The sequence below is a fragment of the Echinops telfairi genome, unplaced genomic scaffold (genome assembly GCF_000313985.2).
Source record: "Echinops telfairi isolate 266 unplaced genomic scaffold, ASM31398v2 ScPeMD7_60;HRSCAF=208, whole genome shotgun sequence".
NCBI classification, from domain to species: domain Eukaryota; kingdom Metazoa; phylum Chordata; class Mammalia; order Afrosoricida; family Tenrecidae; genus Echinops; species Echinops telfairi.
Genome location: NW_022103958.1, coordinates 42167435 through 42184424, shown reverse-complemented (window position 1 = coordinate 42184424; position 16990 = coordinate 42167435). Strand labels below are relative to the sequence as shown.

The 16990-nt window shown below is 41.2% G+C and overlaps 1 protein-coding gene and 1 pseudogene across 1 annotated transcript in view; one reads left to right on the top strand and one right to left on the bottom strand.

Annotated features, from left to right (window-relative positions):
- SBF2 (SET binding factor 2) overlaps positions 1–16990 on the bottom strand; it is a 353360-nt gene that overhangs the window by 318289 nt on the left and 18081 nt on the right. The window lies entirely within an intron of this gene.
- LOC101649954 lies at positions 299–4015 on the top strand (annotated as a pseudogene).

The following is a 16990-nucleotide window of genomic DNA, read 5'->3' as shown; positions in this document are numbered from 1 at the left end:
CCTCTATGCTCTAACTACGAAAATATTTGATTTACAAATAAGGAATCCTACTTCGCGGAATTTCATTTATCATGGTAGGGTCTAGAACCGATGAACAGCGATAAACGAGGGTTCACTGTAATGGATTGTTCTTCTGGAGGAGAGCTCAAAGATACCTAAGGTCAAGCCAGCTCAGGGTCAACCAAGGATAGACTGCAATCTTGACTCTACCATCTTGTTATGCATGTGCCTTCCTGTCACATGTGTGCCCTTAGCACCTCCCCTTCCTAATGTGAGTCTATCCCTACTCAACCCCCTCATGTTATGTGTATCTCTCTTGTACAACCCCTTCCTGAGTGCTCGAGATGATATGAACTTGTGAGATTACATTATAGTCTCTCTCTGCTCAGACCTGGTTCCTGAAGTCCTGACTAAGGAGGTGAGCCCTTGCATGCTTTATCTTGTCTGGTGTCTCTTTAATTTACCCCTCAATTACACAACTTCCCCTTAAACCCATTTGGTTATGAGGAGGCTGGTCCCCCACACCCTGAGCTCCATAAGAAAGGACAGAAAAGGGGGCTGAATGCTGACTGGGAGAAGAAGCTAAATAAAAGCAGCCAGAATGGTAACAGACAGGTGTATTGTTGCCTGGCCTGACATTGGGTGGCAATAGTCACCTCTGCTTACTCGGGGCCAGCACAAGCATCCACATTGATGGTTGGTGACTAGAAATGTGTGATCTTCCCTTGTTCCTCCATACCCTCGCCTAGTGACCAGAGGAGTGGCCAGCCCCAAGCTTATCTACTCAGCAGCTTGTAATACGCTTGTTATATGGCCTTGTGGATCGGTGCATCACCCCACCTGTGGAGGCATGTGAGCTCCACCGAAATGGAACAGGGGAAAACATGAAGCCAGACCAGCACCCTGTCACCAGTCGCCTTGGGTGTGAAAGAACTCTTTCCATAAACAACTCTTTCCCCACCTGCCCTCTGGGCCCTAAAGAGTTACTTTTAAGGAACAAGCACCCTGACCAATTGTGGTATTTGTGAGCCTGACAAGCTATGTTCAGATTGTGTCTCTGACCTCAGCTAGGCCAATAAGACAAAAAAAAAGAGCTTCCATCCTTTACATCCCTTCTTCCCTACCCTGTGAGCTCCTTGGCTGGCAGAGAAACACTAGGTACCCCAGCCTGTCTCAGTTTTTTCCTCTCTGGATACTGCCCCCACCTTAGTTGTCTTCTTGCCTTGTGTGTGTGTGCGTGCGCACGTGTGTTTCTCTTTTTCTTCCTTTTAAAAAATATTTTGTTTTCCTTTTTTCTCTTACTTTTCCTTCATTTCTTTGCTCTCTCTTTTTTACTTTTCTATTTTACTCTCCCTAGTTTTGCTTTTTATTTTTTATTTTTCCCCTGTACTTTTTATTTCCTGTCCTTTTTTCCTTTCATTTTAGTTGTTGAATTTGTTTGCCCGTTTCCCCCTGCTTTTATTTATATATCTAAAATTAGTTGCCGTTTCGACTGCTGTTCTTGTTTTCTTCTCTTTTATATTTTTCTTTTTCTCCCACCTAATTGGAGACAGCAACCAGGCCCACATGGCCCAGCCACACCCATACTTTCAACAGTTATACCTAATTTGAAAGGGCCACCACCCGCTCCTGAATCATCAGATCATCAACACCGTAAAACACCAGTCAAACCTACCATCTACTATAAGAACAGCAAACAGAGAACTGTGCTCACATTCACATATCTATTACACCCATAAGGAGGAAGATAATGAGTAGCTAAGATCTCCCCAACATAAAGTCATCAATTAATTAAATAAAAATACAATACCACAATGTCTTGGAGATAATCGACAATTTCAGTTCACATGAAGATACAACATACAGTGGCTCAAAAAGTGACAAATATATGGAGCCAGAAGACTTTTCTCAGGGAAAGGGCATTGGAACTACCTTCTAAAGAATTCAAAAGAATGCTATTTTAACTCCAGTAGATTGAGAGAAAGATCAATGAAAGAAAAAACACAAAAAAAAGTAGGAAGTTTTCAGGAAAAATAACTGACAAAAATCAATGAAATTTAGAGATTACGTAAAAATTAAAATCCAGAAAATAAATACTAAGATTCAGAAGCAGATAAGGTATTAAAAGAGCAAAAGAGTAGAATTGAATCACTGGACGGTGAAATTAGTGAGCTTGAAGACAAATCTCTCGTAATTAATCTGCCAGAGGAATAATCAAAGAAACAAAAAAAAAAAAACAATGAAAGCCTAAAAGTTATGAAGCAAATCATTAAGAGTAAAAACTTACATGTGATTGGAATTCTACATCGGGAAGAAACAACGAAATGCTAAGGGTTCAGGGTTCCGGACAGCGTCCAGGGTCCGGGTCCTTGTGGGCCAGCCTGGGTCTCAGGTCTGCCCCCCTCAGGTTGGGCCTCGGATCCAGCAGACCCAGGGCAGCATTCACGCCGGCTGGAGTCCCTGGGGCGGGTTGGGGTGGAAGGTGGGAGGTCTCCCTGGGGGGCAAGGGGTTTCGAGGACCACATGGGGGCCTTGGGCCACTCACTATTGTGGGTCAAAGGTCATCGCACCAGCAGGGGAGAACTTCCTCCTGCTCAGCTCTCCCTGCTTCCTTCTTCCTGATAACCTGATAGAGGCCCCCTGCGGGCACTGCAACTTTAGGCAACTTCCCACAGGTGTGCTCCGGCTTGGGAGTTAGGGGGTGGGGGTCAGAGCACCAGAGGAGGCGGAGGGCTGTGCGGCAGCCAGCGTGAAGAGTGCCCAGCGCCATGTCCAGCCAGGTGGTGGGTATGGAGCCTCTCTACATCAAGGCGGAACCAGCCAGCTCCAACAGCCCCAAGGGCTCCTCGGAGACTGAGCCTGAGCCCCCAGTGGCCCTAGCCCCTGGGCCAGTTCCCACCCGATGCCTCCCATGCCACAAGAGGAGGGTGGAGAGGGGGCCGGGCCTGGGGAGCAGGGAGGTGGGAAGCTGGTGCTCAGCTCCATGCCCAAACGCCTTTGCCTGGTCTGCGGGGACGTGGCTTCCGGCTACCATTATGACATGGCGTCCTGTGAGGCTTGCAAAGCCTTCTTTAAGAGAATCATCCAGGGGAGCATCGAGTACAGCTGTCCGGCCTCCAACAAGTGCGAGATCACCAAGAGGAGATGCAAGGCTTGCCAGCCCTGCTGCTTCACCAAGTGCCTGCTGTGGGCATGCTCAAGGAGGGGGTTCATCTGGACTGTGTCAAGGCGGACGAGAGGTGGACTCGCTGCCTTTCTCGGGCCCCTTTCCCACCAGTCCCTGGCAGTCGCGGGGGTTTGTGGGTAGGGGGGCCCCCGGATGACCGCTCCTGTGAACGCCCTGGTCTCTCACTTGCTGGTGGTTGAACCAGAGAAGCTCTGTGCCATGCCAGACCTGGCGGGCCCTGATGAACACCTGCCAGCCGTGGCCACCCTCTGTGACCTCTTTGACCGAGAGATCGTGGTCACTATCAGCTGGGCCAAGAGCATCCCAGGCTTCTGGTTGCTGTCACTGTCCGACCAGATGTCAGTGATACAGAGTGTGTGGATGGAGGTGCTTGTGCTGGGGGTGGCCCATCACTCGCTGCCCCTGCAGGACGAGCTGGCCTTCACCGAGGACGTGGTCCTGGATGAAGAGGGGACACGAGCAGCTGGCTTGGGGGAGCGAGGAGCTGCCCTGCTGCAACTGGTGTGGCGACTACAGGCCCTGCGGTATGAGCATGAGGAGTATGTCCTGCTGAAGGCCCTGGCCCTGGCCAATTCAGTCTCTGTGCACATCGAGGATGCTGAGGCCGTGGAGCAACTGCGGGAGGCTCTGCATGAGGCCATGCTGGAAAATGAGGCCAGCCAGGCGAGGTGGCGCTGAGTGGTGACGGCTGGCAGGCTGCTGCTCACGCTCCCACTCCTGCGCCAGACAGCAGGCAATGTGTTGGCCCACTTCTACGGGGTGAAGCTAGAGGGCGTGGAGGGCATGCCCAAGCTCTTCTTGGAGATGCTCGAGGCCATGATGGACTGAGTGGGGGGTGGGCACAGGTGGGGTGGTGGCAGGACCCGCCAGCAGGGGTCAGCCCCACAGTGGGGGCGGTGGGGCAGTGCTGGGGTCTGGGCAGTGCTGCAGCCTGCTGGCAGGGCCAGGGCAGTGCCATCTGCCCCCTGGAGCATGTCCTGCGCCCTCCCCTCCCTGGGGGTTGTCAGGACTTGGGAAGGTGCATGCCCAGGCTCTGTGCACAGTGCTGCTCCTTGCAAGCCATAATGTGCCCCTAGAGCATAGGGGGCCTTGCGGAAGCCATAGGGGGCTGCAGGGGGTGTGTGGGTGAGGGTGGGCAGAAGCCTGTAGGTGACACTTTTGCTGCTGCTTAATCCGATCCCCCTCTCCTGAGTAGAGGGGGACTTGGAGAGCAAAGGCCCTGCCCCCTTTGCTCCTCTCCTCATTTTCAGTGGGCATTAGTGCCCCCGTCCCCCATGAAGCAATAACTCTGAGCAGGCTCCTACCCCCCTGGGGTGGCCAGAGCCCCCTATCCACCCCCACCTAGCCTCCATGGGGGGTAGGGAGGGCACTGCCTCTATGACCTGCAGAGCAATAACACTATATTTATTTTTGGGTTTGGCCAGGGAGGCACAGGGACTTAGGCAAGCCGGAGCCCAGAGCCTTTGGCTGTACAGAGACTCTATTTTAATGTATATTTGCTGCAAAAGAGAAACCGCTTTGGGTTTTGAACCTTTAATGAGAAATATATATATATACTGTCAAGCTCAAGGAAAAAAAAAGAAACCACAAAATGCATAGAAAAAAAGTTACAAGTTATTGGAAGCAAATGTCCCAAATAATCATAAAAGGCAAGAAAAAAATAGTCAAGAAGTAGAATGAACCACAAATAGGATACATTGCTCCTACATGCTTCCTCAATAATAATAAAATAATCACCACAAAATATATTTCTCCAAAACCAAATACAAGGAAAGAACACTGAGAGTCACTCAGGAAATTTTTAAGATTACCTACAAAGGGGAATCAGTAAGATTAAGTTCTGATTTCTCAGCAGAAACCGTGTAGGCAAGAAGGCAACAGAATGATATCTATAAAACTCTGAAAGGAAAAAACTGCCAACCAAAAATTATATAACTCAAAACTCACTGCCATTAAGTTGATTCTAACTTACAGCGATCCATATTTCCAGCAAGATTGTCACTTAAATACAATGGTGAAATGACGGTATTTCCAGATAAATAGAAATTAAAAGGACTTATAGAAACCAAATCAACCTTACAAGAGGAGATCTTTAGATAAAGAACAAACAGCAGTCTACAACAATCTGAGATTAACTTACATGACACTACCACCAGAAGTCAACACAGATATAAAAGTATCCAACATTTAACAAACAAAAAATAGGAAACCAGAGATAAGAGTTTAAAACAAAGACAATTACAAAAGAATAGTGTAGTTATAGAACTTTGAAATAGATATTTCAAGAAAGAACAAATGGTCTTAAAGTTGGGAGGAAATTGATAAATCACAGGGTAATCTTAAAAAAATTAATAAACCTCATCAAAATAAAAAAGGAACACGATTAAGATGTAGTACACCCTAAAACACCATCAATGAAGAAAATTCAAGAACAAAATTATGTGGAAACTCAGTACAGAGAATTATGTTAATAATATCAGCAGGAAAAAAAACCCACAGGAAAATTACAGCAATAAATTCATACCTATTGATAATTACATTGAAGGTAAATGGATTAATTACACCAATCAAGAGATAGATAACAGTAGAACAAATAATATGCTGGGTACAAGAGAAACACTTTATACACAAAGATGAAAATAGACTAAAAATCAAAAGATGAAAAAATATTTATCAAGCTAATGGCAATTTTCAACAAATAGGAGTAGCAATATTAAGTTCTGATAAAATAGATTAGGCAACATCCACCATAGGAGACAAAGGACATTAGAAAATGATTAAACTGTCAATTGAGAAGAAAAAACCCTAATAAATATCTATGTAGCCAATGAAAAAGCCTCAAAACTATATTAATCTCTCTTACAGAATTTGAAAAGAAAAGCAGATAAATCAACAATAGTAGTGAGGCACTTTTAAGATGTAAAGGTTTGTTTTGTTGTTATTGGGGCCTTGGAGTAAACTGTGACCCATGGTTTGGAACACTGCTGGGTCTTGTGCCATTCTCCGACTTGTTGAAATGTTTGAGCCCATTGCTGCAGTCACTTGTTGAGAGTTTTACTGTTTCACGTATTCTCTAATTCACCAACTACAATGTCCTTCCCCAGAGAATGTTTTCTCCTGATAGCATGCCCAAAGTATGTGAGACGAAGTCTCTCCACCCTTCATTCTGAGGATCATTCTCACTTTACTTCTTCTAAGACAGATTTGTTTGTTCTTCTTGCAGTGTATAGTACGTTTAGTATCCTTTGCTGGCACCACACTTCAAAGGTATCAGTTCTGCTGTGGTCTTCCTTATTCATTGTCTAGATTTGGGGTGCACATGAGACAAATGAAAACACAATGGCTTGGGTCAAGGATGTGGAACATGAATCAAACATCATGTTGCATTAGGTGAATCTGCAGCACAAGACCTCTTTAATGAAAAGCAAGAATGCTAATTGAGGATTAAGGAACACCTGACCCAAGCCATGGTATTTTCCATAGCCTCATATACATATGAAAGCTGGAAAATTGAATATGGAAGACTGAAGAAAAATTGATGCATTTGAACTATGGTGTTGACAAAAAATATTGGAAATATCATGAGTGTGTTAGTCTGGGTAGACAAGAGAAACAAATCCATAGACACTCATATGTATATAGGAAAGAGCTTTCTATACAAGAGCAACTGAATATTGAGAAAACATCCCAGCTCAGTCCAGATCAAGTCCTTAAGTCTGATATTAGCCCATATGTCCAATACCAATCTATAAATTTCTCTTCAAACTCATGCAACCCATGCAATGTCGCTGAATGCAAAAAGATCACAGGCCAGTGGGAAGAAAGTCTTGTGGATCCAGCGGCAGTATAAGCATCTCAGTGCTGGCAGAGGTCTCCACGTGGTTCCTTCAGCTCCAGGACTGTAGTGTAGTTCATTTGTGTCTTGTCTGCAGGAATGTCTCGCAGGGAGTATGTGTCCTGCCTCCAGTGAGCTATTTATCTTCTTAGTGCCTCCAAATGAGGTAATCAAGCTGCGACCTGGTTGACAGGTTAGACTCCACCCCTTACTCTTAAGTCTCAAATTGACAACAGATTATGTAACTACCACAAGATGACACAACCTTGCTTGCTGAAAGTAAGGAGGACTTGAAGCACTTGCTGATGAAGATCAAAGATTTCAGTCTTCAATATGTATTATAACAATATAAACAAGATAAAAACCTTCAAAACTAGCCCTGTAAGTAACATCATGAAGTTGTCAAGGATTTTGTCTTACTTGGATCCACAATCAATGCTCATGGAAACAGCAGTCAAGAGCTCAAATGACACATTGCATTGGGTAAATCTGTTGCATATGACCTCTTTAATGTGTTGAAAGGATATTTCTTTGAAAATTAAGATGTGCCTGATTCCAAGCCATGGGATTTTCTGGAGCTTCATATGCATGTGACAGTTGGACACTGAATAAAGAAAATTGAAGAAGAATCGATCCATATGATTCTGTTTTTATGGTTCCATTTTTGAGATCAGAAGGACAGCATTTTCTCAGGAGCAAGTTTCAGAAGGGTTAGGAAAAAGGAGGAATGGAAACCAGAAACAGTGAGGGAATGGGATAGATACTATTACATTGTGGAGATTGTAACAAGTGTCATGAAACAAAGTATCTATAAATCACTGAATGGATAACTGATATGCCCTGTAAAGACCCACCTCATTCACAATCAAAAGTTAAGAAAATAAAAAGACTGCTCATACTCAGCAGCTACCAGCATGAGGACATCCACCTGGATTGCTCTAAAGACTAAGTAGACTTTAGCTTATCAGCTCACTTTTGACCAAGACTTTAGCCTTGCTCATCAGGCACATTTCCCACTCACTTACCACAGCTTTTTTGTGTTCACATTCTAATTCATTCCAACCCAGAGAGCCCCCCCAAAATCTTGGAACAACTTTGAAGGTCTCTCATATGGATTCAATTCTTCCAAGTTTCCATTGTGCCAGAAAATTCTGTTCCTTTTTTGAGAGCCAGAAATAAACCAATAATAGCCAACTCAGTCCTACTACAACTTGGACCCTATTAAAAAAAACCAACCTTTTATAATTTGTAGACAGTTGATAACATGAATGATCTTAAACTTTAGCCTCTACTTGAAATAAAGGACTCAGATAATCTGAGGTTATAAAACATATTGCTATTGGTACTTGAATTTTGCCAGAGATAATCATCAAGTATGCTATGGAGTGAATTAACTTTACATTATTTGATGCCTTGAAATCTTTTCATATCTTGAAGGTACTGCAGCTAACTCTTCTAAAAATGGCGGCCAGAGTAGTAGCAAGAACTCATGGCCTCACCAGCAATAGCAGGTGCTATACCCTGGTCTACAACATGATCTGTTGCAAAACTAGCCAAACATTTCTTTTTGAAAAGCAGAGATAACTTAATTAAAACCTTAAAAATAAATTACACAGTACAGCATCTAGTAGCAAACATGTTTCAAAAAGCAAAGATGTCACTTTGAAGACTTAAGATATCCTTGATGCTGTTGTTGTGAGGTGCCATCACGTCACTTCCAACTCCTACGGACCCTATGTACAACAGAATGAAACACTGCCCAGCCCTGTACCGTCCTCACAATTGTTCTGATGCTTGACCCCATTATTACAGCCACTGTGTCACTCCATCTCATCAAGGGCCTTCCTCTTTTTTTGCTGGCCCTCTACCAAGCACGATGTCCTTCTCTAGGGACTGGTGGTCATTCCTTATAACATGTCCAAAATACATAAGATGAAGTCTTACCATTCTTGTCTCTAAAGAACATTCTGGCTGTATTTCTTCCCAAACAGATATAGTTGTTCTTTTGGTGCAAACCCATTGTGGTAGTTATATAATCTGTTGTCAATTTGAGACTTATGAGTGAAGGGGTGGAGTTTACCTGTCAATCAGGTCGTAGCTTGATGACCTCATTTGGAGGTGCAAAGGAGATAAATAGCTCCCTGGAGGTGGGACACTCACTCCCTGAGAAACTCTACTGACAAGACACAAGGAGCTATGCTGAAAAGCTAGTTGTTTTCTAGACTAATCATTTGCAGCCAGAGAACTAGGACTAGCTTCTTTTGAAGTTCTGACTCTGCCAACTCATATAGATTTCTTTGGGGTTGTTTTTCTAAGAAAAGGAAGTATAGTGGTAAGCTCCGAGGCCCTCTATAGGGATTGTAAGACTGTACACCTTTATAAAAGGAGCACAAAGCCATATATTTCTGTGTAGAGGCTGGTGGGTTTGAATTCCTGACCTTTCAGTTAGCAGTCCAGTATCAACCCACAGTGCGACCAAGGCTTCTTATTAGGGGGTAGTTATTTAACTTGCTAAGGAAAGGACACATGATTGTGGGCAAGTCCATGTGTAACAAAAATAATAATAAAGTTGAAAACTGCTATCTTCAAGTAGTTCAATCTTTACCCGTAAAGTCTTTGGCATATGCTCTTAGGCATGCATTCCTTAACTTCAAAGTGAATTCACTAAGATTTGTTTAGTATCCACAGCAGACATGCAGATATGCATTTGAATCCCAGAGGGGCAGGGCAAGCCTGGGAATATTGATCTTGAAGTCACCACAAAGGAAGTTGTCAAGGTCATGAGACAGAATGTTTCCAATGACCTCAGTCACATCTTCTGCAATGGTGTGATGTGAGTAGGCCTTCTTTCCCAGTTGCTTTTCTCAAGGAATCTCTACTTTGGCATTTTCTTTCTGAAATGTACCTTGCATGAGTTCTGGATAATGCAGAGAAAATTACTGTATGCTCCTCAGCTGTAAATGTTGCTGTCATTAATGCAACTGAGAGTGCATTTGTTTGTTTTGTTTCCTGACTCTTAAAAAGTGACTAAACCTTATTGCTAGGAGTCCTGGTAGCACACTGGTGAAGAGCTCAGCGGCCAAGCTCAGGGTTGGTGGTTTGACACAACGGGTTGCTCTGCAGGAAAAGCATGTGACAGTCTGCTCTGTAAAGACTGTGGCCTTTGCAATCCCAAAGGGTAGTTTGTATTCTGTCCTTTTTGAGCTGGAATTGCCTGGACAGCAATAGATTTGGTTTAAGGCTCTTTACCTTCATGTCTTAGTACACATACTGGCCTTGTAGTCAGTATTTTATTTACATGAATGCTTATCAGGCTTTATCTTCCCTATATTTGTACAATTGATTTTTGCACACCAAAATGCTGTCTTAATATCAAAACTCACTACCATTGAGTTGATACTGACTCATAGTGACCCTTTAGGACAGGTTAGAACTGCCCCCTGTGAGATTCCAAGACTATAACTCTTTATGGGAGTAAAAAGCCTTGTCTTTCTCCCTCGGAGTGGCTGCGGGTATTGAACTGCTAAACTTGCAGAGTGCAGCCGAACTCATAATCATTACACCACCAGGCCTCCTGTGTCCTTAGATAGTATCAATAATTTATTTGAAGCTAATAATTCTTAGCCATTTTGCTTTTCTTTGTCATTGAGGAAGAAGTCTGAGAACCAAGGATATTTCTAGAACAAGCTCAAAACATATGCAAGCTCGCCAATGTTTCTGCTTCTGAGTGTTGCTGGGCACTGGATCTGTATTGCAGAATGGACTCATACCCAAAGGATACGAGTCTGGAAGGAAAAGGTGAGAACCAAAATTCACTGGCAAATCTATGATTCCAACACTTAGCAACCTCATAAGGCAGTGTAGAACTACTCCTGTGTTTTTCCAAGACAGTAACTCTTTACAGGAATAAAAAGCCTCTTCTTTCTCCTATGGAGGGGCTGGCAGTTTTGAACTGTTGACCTGGTAGTGAGCAGCCCAATGCAAAACCTATTATGCCACCAGGACTCCTTGATAAGGTGAAAGGGTCATTTAAATCAGCTTAACTTACAAGGAGTAGCTGATAAAATCAGATAAAGGAATTGGATTTGTTTTCTTCTTGCTTCTTGCTATTGCTGTTTACCTTTAGAAAAGAAGTACAGGTGCATGGTTACAAATGAGAGGTGGTTTGTGGAGACACATCAAAACAACCCGCATTTATATGTGATGAAATTTAGGCATGCTATATCATATTTTTTAAGTATTTGGTATTTAAGTAATGTAGAAAATATAAGAAATTTCCAAAATGTTCATAGAAATGCAAATATGAAAATGCATATTATGAAAACGATGTGTGAACTTCAAAGAATATTTGCACCAAGATAAAGTCAGACTAACTTGTTATAACATATCTAAACACAGTCTAGTTAGAGACAGTAAGAAGGATAATATATCAGTTTGGTAAAAGCCCCTATCAGAGAAACATGAATTCTTCTAAACTTGAAGCAAGAATAAATATCAAATTTATAGTGAAGTTTAAGTAGAAGAATGGTGAAATCACTGCTCCTTTATGAAAAGTTTAGGGGGACAATGCTCCAAGAAACCAGCAGTTTACAAACGGATAACCAATTTTAAGAAGAGACGAGACAATGCTAAAGATAAAGCCCGTAGGGGCAAACCATCCACATCAATTTACCAGGAAAAAGTTCATCTGGTTTGTGCACCAAGTGAAGAGAATAAAAAACTAATAGCTGAAGAAAAAAATAGCCAACACCAAAGACATTTCCTTTGGCTCAGTTTATACTGTCTTTTTTTTTTGGGGGGGGGGGAATTAAAGTTGAGCGAATTTTCTGCTGGATGGGTGCCAAAACAGTTGCAGCCAGATTAGCTACAGATAACAGTAGAGCTTTTAGTGGAAATTTTAAACAAGTGGAATCATGATCCTGAAGCATTTCTTGGAAGAACTGTAACAGGAGATAAAACATGGTTTTACCAATACAATCATGAAGACAAAGCAGAATTAAAACAATGGTTATCAAGAGGTAGAAATAAATGGTCCAGTCAAAGCAGAAGTGGACAGGTCAAGGGCAAAGGTCATGGCCATCAGTTTTAGGGATGCTCAAGACATTTTACTGGTTGATTTTCTAGGGGGCCAAAGAACAATAACACTGGCTTATTTTGAGAAAGCTGGCTAAAGCTTTAGGAGAAAAGCGCCCAGGAAATCTTCACCAGAGGCTCCTGCACCGTGACCATATTTCCTGCTCATTCCTCTCATAAAACAAGGGCAAATTCCTGAGCTTTTTTGATGCACATCCGCCTTAAAGTCCTAATTTCACTCTTTCTGACCTTTTGTTTCCTAATTTAAAAAAAGTTTAGGGGCACTAATTTTTCTTCAGGTAATAATGTAAGAAAGACCGCATTGACATCGTGAAAGTCCCAAGATCCTCAGTTGCATAAGAAGGGACTAAATGACTGGTATCATTATTTACAGTATCATTCCATTATTTACTGTATCATCATTTACAGTGTTTTATGTTGGTAGAGCTTATGTTGAGAAATAACATTTAAATTTTAAATTGTCTTTTGAAATTGATGGTAACAAATTTACAAATGTGCTTGACACAATGGATAGATGTATGGATTGTGTTAACAGTTGTAGAAGCCCCAATAAAACGATTAAAAAACTTTTTGTTATGTTTTCATTCCATTTCCACGAACGTTTTGAAGTCTTCTAATTTTGTTTCTTTGAGAAGGATTTTTTAACACTAGAAAGGTCTACTTTCCAATCATACTATTTTTGCATTTTTATAGTTTGGCAATTTGAAGAATAGCTCTGTCTAGAATTGGGTTTTATCAAGCTAACTGATATTTCAGTTATTTTCAATAAAGCAAATAGGTGATGGTTTGACAAACTTAATGGTTTTTACAGGTACAAATAGTACAAAGCTCTTGGTAATTTTGCTCATTTGTGACTGTGGGAAATAATAATAGGCACAGGAAAAAATATGAAGACATTTAAAAGATTACTTTGATTTAGATTAACACTGAGTTCAAAATTGCCAAGATTATAGAAATTATTTAGCTTGTCTAGCCCTCTGTGATTTTCCTTTAAAATAGTCTCTGAAGTAGAAATAAAAGAGATGGGAAATTTTAGCAAAAAGCTAGTATTTAAGTTCTTATTTTTGACATTATCTCTCATTTTCTATCTTCCTTTAAAAATTTACAGAAAATATAAATCTTTACATGCCAGTTTAGCTTTCCTTAAACCAAGAACACTTTATAAACTTCATTCACTTCACTTCTTTTACTATTATCTGTGAGAAGAATATGTCAATGGCATTACAAAAGTTAATGTTTCTAGAAATGACTTGCATTTCTTAATATTTTATGTAAATTATGGATTAAGTATGATCTGTGTATCATTCCTAATAGTAAAACAATTGCTGATTATAATGTTACCAATTTGCTTGTAATATTCAAAGATGCAAAATTGCTGGAAGCTATATAACATAGTTCCTTTGCTTTCCTTTGACACTGTTTGGCAAGTGGGGGCTGGTAACTGATTGTCTTGATTATTCACAACTAATGAATCACCTTTGCTCCTGAAACGGCTTTTTTACTTTTCCATGGAACTTATTACAGTCACATATTGTATAATTTATTTATTATGATTAATGCCAATCTCACTACTAAAAGTTTAACATCTAAGAAGACAAGAATTTTATCTAATTCATTGCTACCTATCTCAATGCTTGATACACAGTGAGCATTCAATAAATATTTTTAATGAGTGAACTGGAATTAAATCATTGCTAACTTTTCAAAATGGCTACAATTTTTAAAGCAAAAAAGTTTTAGGATATTCATAAGCCTGCAGTGTCGTGGTCCTTTCCAAAGATATATCCATGCTCTATATTTTCAGTTTCTGTACTCTACCCTTCCCTTTTTTCATTTTCAGGAAACACTTGTTTACTTTTAGTAAAATCCACCTCAATGGTCATTCTACTCTAAGTTGTCACCGTCACTAGAGGGCAACAGGTAAGTTCTGTGAGATCAAATTACAGATGAACAATATCATCTCATGAAATGGTCTTAGAAAATTCAAATACACTTCCCAGAATTTTTTGATGCCATAAAACATTGTTTTCTTTTTAATCATTTTATTTGAGGTTCATATAACTCATCACAATCCATACATCCATCCATTGTATCAAGCACATTTGTACATTTGTTGCCATCATCATTCTCAAAACATTTGCTTTCTACTTGAGCCATTGGTATCAACTCCTCATTTTCCCCTCCCTCCCTCACGAACCCATGATCATTTATAAATTATTATTATTTTTTCCTGTCTTACACTGACCTATGTCTCCCATTCACCCATTTTTTGGGTTGTACATCCCCCAGGGAGGAGGTTGTATGTAGACCATTGTGATTGCTTTCCCCATTCTGCCCTACCTTCCCCTTCCCCTCCTGGTATCGTCACTCTGACCACTGGTCCTGAAGGGATCATCTGTCCTGGATTCCCTTTGTTTCCACTCTTCCATGTACCATGTACATCCTCTGGTCTAGCCAGATTTGTAAGAGAGAGTTGGGATCATGATGGAGGAGGGGAAGGAAACATTAAAGAAGTAGAAGAAAGTTGCATGTTACATTGGTGCTATACTGCACCCTGACTGCCTTGTCCCCTGACCATGACCCTTCTGTAAGGAGATGTCCAGTTGACTACAGATGGGCTTTGGGTCTCCACTCAGCACTCCCCCTCATTCACAATGATATGTTTTGTTCTTTGATGCCTAATACCTGGTACCTTCGACACTTCATGATCACATAGACTAGTGTGCTTCTTCCATGTGGACTTTGTTGCAACTCAGCTAGATGGCCACTTGTTTATCTTCATGCCTTTAAGATCCCAGACACTATATCTTTTGATAGCCAGGCACCATCAGCTTTCTTCACCACATTTGCTTATGCACCCACTTTGTCTTCAGTGATGGTGTCGGGAAGGTGAGCATCATGGAATGCCAGGTTAATAGAACAAAGTATTCTTCCGTTGAGGGAGTAATTGCGTAGAAGCCCAATGTCCATCTGTAACCTTAATACTAAACCTCTAAATATATGTACATAGATCTATTTCCCGATCGACATATATTTACATTTGTACAAGCCTGTATTTAGACCTCTATAAATGCCCTTTGCCTCCTAGTTCTTTCCTCTATTTCCTTTTACTTTCCTCATGTTCAGCCTTCATTTGGGTTTCAGTAATTCCTCTCGGTTACATTGCCCTTGATCAAGCCCTACCAGACCGCCTACATCCTCCTCACCATTGACTTTAGATCACTTGTTGTTCCCTTGTCCCTGAGTTAACACCCACTTCCTTTGCCCCAACTCCCCCATGTCCCATGTCCCCCTGGAACTGTCAGTCCCGTTGTTTTCTCCTCCAGAATGTTTATCCCACCTATCTTATCTAGATAGACCTGAAGAGATAATAATATGCACAAAAAACAAGACAGAGCAAAAGAAGGCAACAAAAGAAAACAAAACAACAACAAAAAAGAATAGCCTATAAGTAGTTCAAGGTCTGTTTGTTGCACAATCATTCTCTAGTTAATAGAACAAGTAGAGGATATTACTTATCAGTAGCAGGCTTTCCTTTCCTATGCTTTTTCTCAAATCAAAATTTCTCTCTGCCTCCATTTCTCTAGCCTTCAAAAGAAAGTAAGTAAACCGCTTAAAACCTGAACCCAGGGTTCTACCTCCGCTTGCTTATCAGAGCTACATTTCTGTTAATGCTGGAGCCTTGGTGTCATAGTGGTTAAGAATTGTGCTGGAATGGAAAGGTCAGCATTCAAAACGATTTCCCCATGAGAGAAAGATAAGACTTTCTACACCAGTTAACAGTTACAGTCTCAGAAACTCACAGGACCCTGCACTATAAAGTTAGCATCGACTCAATGGCAGTGAATTAGTGAGTTTCCCAGGGGTAGGGCAGTGAACCTCAAAACTGAAACTGTAATCAATTCATAAATTGATAACATTTCATATACAAGTTTTATAACAGCTTATTCCTTTTTCCAAAGTACATTCTGAATAGGAAAAAAATACTGAATTAAAGATCAAGCTACACTTACATTTCATTATAAACAAATAGTAGAATCTAGCCTCTTCATTAAAAGACTATGGTTGTGATCATCAAAGCTCTTCTTAAGTCCCCAGAAGTTATAGGTGTTTCTGAGAGTCGATCTTCTGGATTAACTTAAAGATGTCCACTCCTTAAAGTGTAAGGACTCATGTAATCAGACTCTTCTGACTTTAACAATAAAACACTTTTATACTGTCTTTCAAATGCCAGTTTGGCCTCCCTAGTTAAAAAAAAAAACTCTTACTGCTAATTATTTTTAATTGAAAAAATAAGAGAAAGAAAACCTTTAAAGTTTAAGTTTTTAAAGTAGTTGCACAGTCCACAATTGCAAGGAATTGGAAACAACCCAAATTTCCATCAACTGATGAGTGTATTAAAAAGCTGTGGTATATACATACAGTGGAGTACTACGTATTGCTAAAAAGCAGTGATGAACGTATGAAGCACATTGCTGCAAGGAAAGAACTGGAGGAAATCATGCCAAGCGAAGTAATCCAAGCACAAAAGGACAAGTACAACATGAGTCCGCTGAGGTAAGCTTAAGAAAAATGCAAAAGGGGTATAGACAAAAAGTTACTGTATACAAACATTTCTGTGGCGAGGACCAGGTAGTCTGGTAGGGGCCAGACCAAATCCAGGGATACATATGGTATCCAACTGAAAAGGAGGGGGGTAAAGGAAAAAATATAAAAACGAAATGGGTAGCGGGGATACAGGACACTAACCCACCCAAGGGGAGGGTATTGTTTATATCTCCAAAGGGAAAGTGGGAACAGATTTTAACACAGTGCTCCAAGATGTGAATGCAACATGCCGGCATGGAGTAGGGAACCAGTGGAGAGGTCTGAGG